Source organism: Colobus angolensis, unplaced genomic scaffold (assembly GCF_000951035.1).
Source record: "Colobus angolensis palliatus isolate OR3802 unplaced genomic scaffold, Cang.pa_1.0 Scaffold70, whole genome shotgun sequence".
NCBI lineage: Eukaryota > Metazoa > Chordata > Mammalia > Primates > Cercopithecidae > Colobus > Colobus angolensis.
This window is the reverse complement of record NW_012120710.1, coordinates 4,377,559-4,384,897: the sequence shown is the minus strand read 5'-3', so window position 1 is coordinate 4,384,897 and position 7,339 is coordinate 4,377,559. Positions and strand designations below refer to the sequence as shown.

General features: G+C 41.9%; 1 protein-coding gene across 1 annotated transcript in view; it reads left to right on the top strand.

Annotated features, from left to right (window-relative positions):
* The first annotated feature begins 7,289 nt into the window (after window positions 1–7,289).
* Window positions 7,290–7,339, top strand: part of ANKRD17 (ankyrin repeat domain 17) — a 184,657-nt gene continuing 184,607 nt past the window's right edge. The window contains exon 1 of the mRNA XM_011927143.1: window positions 7,290–7,307. The gene's annotated coding sequence lies outside the window, so the exon portion shown is untranslated. The remainder of the gene's footprint in view (window positions 7,308–7,339) is intronic.

Here is a 7,339-nt window from a genome sequence, read left to right as displayed (position 1 = left end):
CATTCTCCTGCCTCAGCCTCCCGAGTAGCTGGGACTACAGGCGCCCACCACCACGCCCGGCTAATTTTTTGTATTTTTTAGTAGAGATGGGGTTTCACCGAGTTAGCCAGGATGGTCTCAATCTCCTAACCTCGTGATCCGCCCACCTTGGCCTCCCAAAGTGCTGGGATTACAGGTGTGAGCCACTGCGCTTGCCCTAAATGGATTTATTTAAGTAGCAGCTCTGTTCTACTAATGTGCCTGGTAGTTAATTACTATTTGTGCTAGACTGCCATCCCCAGCCTTCAGCTTAACTATTTTTTACTGAGCTCTGTTTCCAGAGCAGCAGACTAAGAAAATTATTAATGCTAAAGAAGGGTAGTAAGAGGGTGAAGGGGATTTCAAAATCATGTCATATAAGGAGTGATTAAAAAGAGAAGGATGTTTCCCTAAGGAAAAGAAGACTAGGGTAGATTCTATATCAACATTTATCTCAAAACCCTTAGCATGGTCCACAAGCCCTGAATCATCTGTCTTCCACTTACTTCTCCAGCCTCATCTTGCAAACATTCTCACTTTCTGTGTTTCAGCTCTTCTGGCACAGTTTGATACCTCCTTTTTTAGGCCTTTTGCATATACATTCCTTTGGCTAGGAAGATTCTTCTCTGCTTTTTGGCCTATTTCCTACTATAGATCTCTGTTCACATATTACTTCCTCAGGGAAGCCCCAAAACAAATCAAAAGTTTCTAGCTCAGGTTTCCCTTTCAGCAGTTATTTCATTTGTGTGTCTCTCATGCTAGACCATAAGCTTCAAGATACAAAGGACCGTGGTTGTTTTGCTAACCATTGTCTCACCTAACACAGTGCCTTGCATGTAGCAGGTAGGCAACAAATACTAAGTGAATGAACATCCATGCTTATTCCGGCTAAATTGCTGTTTCAACTCAAATGCCCAAAATTTCTTAAAAGCCCACACAGAAACAGTAACAAGAAAAAAGATAGGTGACATGAGTGAATAAGGACTGGGCATAATAGGAATTTATGAAAACTGTAGAGAATTGAAGACAGCATGCCTTGTATAAACACATTCAAGAGTCAAATGATTTTGAAATGCTGTGATGACAAAGTATAACATGTTCATATATCACATTTGGCTATAGGCTGCCAGTTTGCAACACCTGTCTTAAGTAAATTGCTATATTAATTATATATAATATTGTAGAGGGCATTTCATTCCATGAGAAAATGCTCACATATACTAAAAAAAAAAAAAAAAAAAAAACGCATGCTCCGGGATACCTTATTGGTGGATTGAAAAACAAAAACAAAACATTTTTAAAAGCATGCTAAGTACAACAGTGGCATTCTCATTTAAAAATACACAGAGAAAACACTGTGTAAAGGTTTGTACTAAAATTCCAACAGTGGATATCTCTAGCTGATAGAATTATATGTTCTGGTATATGTGCTTTTTTGTGTTTTCTTAGTATCCTACAACAAACATGTATTGCTGTTGCACTCAGAAATAAACTGTTTTTACAAAGTAGAGAAGTAACTCAGGTGTCAATGTGGCGGATAGAGTATAATAGGATCAGAGGCAGGGAGATTGACTATTGCAATAATATGGGTGAAAACTCATGAAAGCCAAATTAAGGCAGTGGCTGGGAGGACAGTGGCTATCAGCGTCACCTGGTCCTCTCTGCCTAAACATATGCTTCAATTTCTACTTGATTATAATTGCTTATGTTGGGCAAACTTTCAGGTGGAAAGCAGAGCACAAGCCACTGGCTCCCTGTTTTGTTTATTTTTTAGCATTTGTTGGCATTTAGTGAACCTCTTTCCCTGTGGCTTCAAGCCACCAGGACACAGGTCCTCCCCACCACCGCCCACCACCGCCTTAATCTTTTCCCAAGCTCTTCTGCTACATAATTTGGCCTTCAAGATGACAGGCTGCTTTAGGAGCTTTTCCTTCTCCAGCCCTTTGTAGTAGTTCTAGAACAACAGAGAAAAGGATTTACAATACACTGTGGCAGGTACCAACTCCTTGATGGGAATGAGGAAAGATCTACTTTCTAAAACCAAGGTACGGTATGTTTCTGCCCGGACACTAAGGGGACACTGGTTGCCCCCATGAGTGAATCAAGACCAGTAGATTCTGAGGACTCCAGCACACTAGAGAAGAGCTGTGAGCTGTGTTAGGATGTGACCCTAGTCTCAGGGAGCTCCCTTTTTTTTGAATTCCCAAGTCTTCCTGGCAATATCTATGCCTTACCTCTTGGAATTTCAATCTTGAGTAGAAACCCAGGAAATATTTCTCAATTCATGCGATATCTTCCCCTTCTGCAGTATCATTGAGACTGCCTGTTTTCCTGTAATGATTTCATTCTTAGGCAGGTTCACTCTACATGATGACCAAAGGCCAGATGCAGCTTGTTTTTTTTTTAAATTATTATTTCAAAAGCAGGTGCCTTTTTCTCGATAGTGCTAGCCCAAATGGTGAAACTATCTCTGATTAACTTCAGTTTTGTTAATCTGCCCATTCCTGAACTAATCACTATGGCTGAATGATAGGATACTTTGGCTAGCCTGATTTGTGGGCCCATCCTGTGGTATAAAAATCAGAATTAGGTAATGAACGATTGCATCTGCAGAAAGAGGGACAGGTCTACATTAGGACATGCTCTCAAATCTCAGTGGCCTAACACAAAAGAATGCATATGAACTGCAGCACAAGTGTCTCTAATTGGCAAGCAAGTATCCTCCAAGTGAAGAGTCAGGAAACTCTAGCACAAGTGTCTCTAATTGGGAAGCAAGTATCCTCCAAGTGAAGATTCAGGAATCCAGGAATCCTATCTTGTGGCTTCGCCATCTTTAACACATAGCTTCCAGTGCAAATTTGCTCATCTGCCTCAAGTTGGTAGGGAGTGGGGATATACTGGATTGCTCATGTGATGTTTCCATGGGCCAGAGCTGGAATAGGAGCACATCACTTCTACTCACATTCCACTGGTTAGAACCGAATTAGCACACCTAATCCATATACCTAATTGGAAGAGAAGGATGGAAATACAGCTGTGTGGCCAGAAGAATTTAGTATCTGCAAGAATCTACTATTCTGATCACTAAACATGTATTTTACCTGTCTTTCCACACACAGAACATACCCTGTCTCAAAGGAGACAATCTGAAGTTTTAACCAGTTACTGGAACAGGTTCAAAGTCTAGGATTTTCAGAAAATGTGCAGCTCTCTTCATTAGGTACAGATGTGACCTAAGAACTAAAAAAACAAATTATTGTCACCCCATCCCTACAAATCCAATATACAGTGGTAACTCAGAGATAGGTAACTATAATACATTCTCTCATTCAGAAAAGAAAAATGTGATACTGAGCAATACTATTCATGTATAATGAGGTAATACTGCATAAACATTTTGTGGCCCATCTCCTGGAGACTGAAGAAAGTTCTGATGAGACCCCAATTCTAGTCTTCAGAAAAAACTCCCTGTCCATTCCTTTGTACAGCTCCTGATATGAGCTTCTGAAATGTTCTTTTTTTCATCATTCTCCAAGGCCACATCATATGTGGGTACTGGAGAGCTGTTAAGGTTTAATGCTCTATTCTTCTACTTACGCAAGCTTGGAGTTGGACAGTTACCCTCTGTTTTAATACCCAAACAATGATATTTGAACCAGATTTAGTATGATTAGTAATAAAGTTCCTCTAAAAATGTAGTCTTCTGATTGATTTGCTTCTAGTAACTACACCCAAAGTTCTTTCTTACATAATTATCAAGCCTAATTTACTGCTTTGGTTCCTTGCTCCTATGCCAGTTCCTTTAGACCTTTATCATAGCTATCTTGAAGCCATCTACAATAATGACTTTGAATGGAAAGACCAAACCCTTTTCCTGATCTTTGTTGCAGAACTTAATCTCAAGGGTAACTATACTCAAGACCTCTTCTAGTTTTTTTTTTTTTTTTTTCTTAACATTATTAGAAGTCTTAAAAAGTCACCTTTTCCAACCCTCCCTGAGAAATATTCCTGTACACTCTCACTTCTGCCAAGTATCTCCTGAGTTTCTTTCTTTAATAAAAACTTACTAAAAGTAAAATATAAAATTCAACACGTAGTATTACTTTTGCTCTTTTCAATCATTTCCTCTGGAGCTAATCTAAATAGGTGATCTGATTTTGATTTATTTCAGGTGACAGTTTTACTAATTACTTTGCCACTGCAAACATGGGCCTCCTTTTTCCAGCCTCCAAATCACATTCTCTACCACCTGCTACATCATAACTAAGCTGATGTAACATATTTTAGGTTATTGTCTTAGCAGTACTCCACTTCTGGTACCAATTTCTGGACTAGCTATGGTCATTCTAGCTCCTATACATATAAATTCTCAAATCTCAATTTTTTCTCTTACAAGAAGTCCAAAAAGGAGTGTTTCTAATTGTGGTGGCTCTCTTCCAAGTAATGTTTCAGCCACTCCTTCTTCTCTTTTCTGTCTTTGCCATCTCCAATATAGTTTTCAAGGTCACCATGCTGAAAGGCATCAGGTTGATGAAGAAAGAGTAAGGGAGAATAGGACTTCATTAATCCTAAAAATGAGCACATCATTTCCATTCATATTTCATTGGTTAGAAGTAAATCACGGCCAGGCACAGTGGCTCTGGCCTGTAATCCCAGCACTTTGGGAAGCTGAGACGGGGGAATCACCTGAAGTCGGGAGTTCGAGACTAGCCTGACCAACATGGAGAAATCGTGTCTCCACTAAAAATACAAAATTAGCTGGGTGTGATGGTGCATGCCTGTAATCCCAGCTACTTGGGAGGCTGAGGCAGGAGACTTGCTTGAACCCGGGAGGCAGAGGTTGCGGTGAGCTGAGATTGTGCCATTGCATTCCAGCCTGGGCAACAAGAGCTAAACTCTGTCTCAAAAAAAAAAAAAAAAAAAAGTAGTTCATCACATGACTACAACCAACTACAAGGAAAGCTGTGAAATTTAGGTTCTAGCGGGGAAAAAAAAAAGTTAGATAAAAATAAAAGAAAGTGACTTTACGGGCCTTGTCCATTTTAGTAGTTTTGAACTTTATCCTACTAGTGAAATAGGATCATCATTTCACTATTATACTAATGAGCAAAAAACTCATTTTCTTCCAAACAATGAGATTACTTTAAAGAGAGTATTTTTGGTAGCACGATAGACACAGAAACTAGACTGCAGAGTGCTGACAAGTCAATTTCAGAAAACAAAAAAGACACTGAACGTAGAAGACTTTTTTTTTTTTTTGAGGTGGAGTCTCGCTGTGTTGCCCAGGCTAGAGTGCAGTGGCACGATCTCAGCGCACTGCAACCTCCGCCTCCCGGGTTCAAGCGATTCTCCTGCTTCAGCCTCCTGAGTATAGAATACTTTTTAAGGAAAGACAGTTTGCTTGTGAAGGAAACAACTGAAAGCTACAGAAGAATTAGCTAAGGAACCAGAATTTGTAGAAGGTTGACAACAGAAAAGATAATTACTGGATGAGAAAGAGGGGTATCGGAACTAGAATATGTATGAAGAGTTAATCTCACATATGAACAGGGAGTCTCTCATTCCTAGATACTGGAGAAAAGGAAATCTCAGGAAATTTCTAGCACTTGGAAAACTGTGAAGTTCTAAGTTAAAAGTCATATAATGAAATGGGCTAGGATTTAAAGACTGCAAAAAGTATTCAAGTGGAAAGGGAGAAAAAGATGCTGAAGAATATACAAAGTAGGAGGGAGGGATGCAGCTGAAATTATAAAATCTAAATCAGTAGCGGTGAGATACACAATGCAGTGCTTTGTTCTACACTGGAACTCAGCAACGACCGTAGAAGAGGAATAGGCAGATGGTTACCACTCTGCATATATATTTACTATAGCAGTTATTACACTGTAAAGCCCCTGGAAACAGAGAATTTGATTCCACAAATTATGCACACAGTAGGCACATGATGAATTTTTGTTTGAATGAATTGATTTAGTCATTGCCAATTCTGCCATGGTACTCTGTAGAGTACTGGCAACTGCCCACATTTCATATGGTATGCCAATGCTAAAAAGAAAAAAATGCTAAAAAAAAAAAAAAAAAAACCAGGCATATTCAGCTAAACTTAGCAGTCTTAAAATGGCAACTATGTCAGCTGAGACATACTTTTAATCTTGTGCCAGTACATCTGTCTTTGATGTTTGCTTCATTTTCCTTATGCCACTATACTCCCACTAGACCAGAAAGGGATAATTCTGAGTTCAATGGGCTCCACTATCATTTCAAAAGTCCTGAAAGTTCTTTAGACACCTAAAAATGAACCCACAACCCCCATCACAATATTCCTTCCGAGAGAAGTATACCGACAATAATCATTATTTATGCCTGCTTCCAAGTTGAATCTAAGAGGGCCAGAAGAGCTAAATCAGGGTCATTCAGAGAATCGTCTACAAAGTCTGGCACAGACCACGCATCCTTCCCGTGTCTTCCTCCCCTCGTAAACTTGAGGTGTGATGATCTTAGACATCTCCTAATCGACTGCCTTCATATTACACACGTGTAAACTCGTAGAGGATGTCTATGAGCCAAGCTTAAACTTAGGTAAAGAAGGCTCTTTTCCCAACACGACGCCATCTCTCATGATCCAAAGCTTTATCGCTCGATTTGGCGGTCGAAAAAAACAACCAGGAATAAAACTACCTACAGCAGTCCAGAACGAGGCCCCACCTCCCGTCTGGCGAACGGGCCTCCAGTCAACAAAGTGTCTGGACCGCGCTTCCGCACCTCACACTGCCCGGGGCCGGCTCCTCTCCAGCCTCCCCATACTGCCCACACATCGCAGCACAGCGCGCCCGCGGGGTCCGAGACCCAGCCCTCGAAATCTCACTTTCGCCTTTCGGCCGCCCGCGCCCCACGGCTCAGGCGATGGCTGATGGCGTCACTGCACTTCCGCCTGCGGCTGCGTTCTAATCACAAGCCAGGAAGGAAGAAGGGAGGGCTGCAAGGCTGTGTGTGCGGGAAATAGAGAGGAAAGAGAAGAAATCCGGGAGCTCGCGGGCGCTCCGGCTGCAATCGCGCCCCCCTTATCTGTCCCCGCCGTTCCCCTTCGGAACGTGCCCCAGGCACACTTCCCCGGCTTTCTAGTCTCCTCTTCTCTGGTTCTCCCGACACCCGGTCTCCCTCTTAAACGTCTCATCCCCCTTCCCTTGCTCCCTCCCTCTCCCTCCCTCCCATCGTCAGGCTCCCCGCCCTTAGTATCGCGAGACGAGGTGAGAGCTGGCGGAACGGCGGCGGCGGCGGCGGCAGTAGAGGTGACCGAGGCGGTGGCGGCGGAGGCGGCACC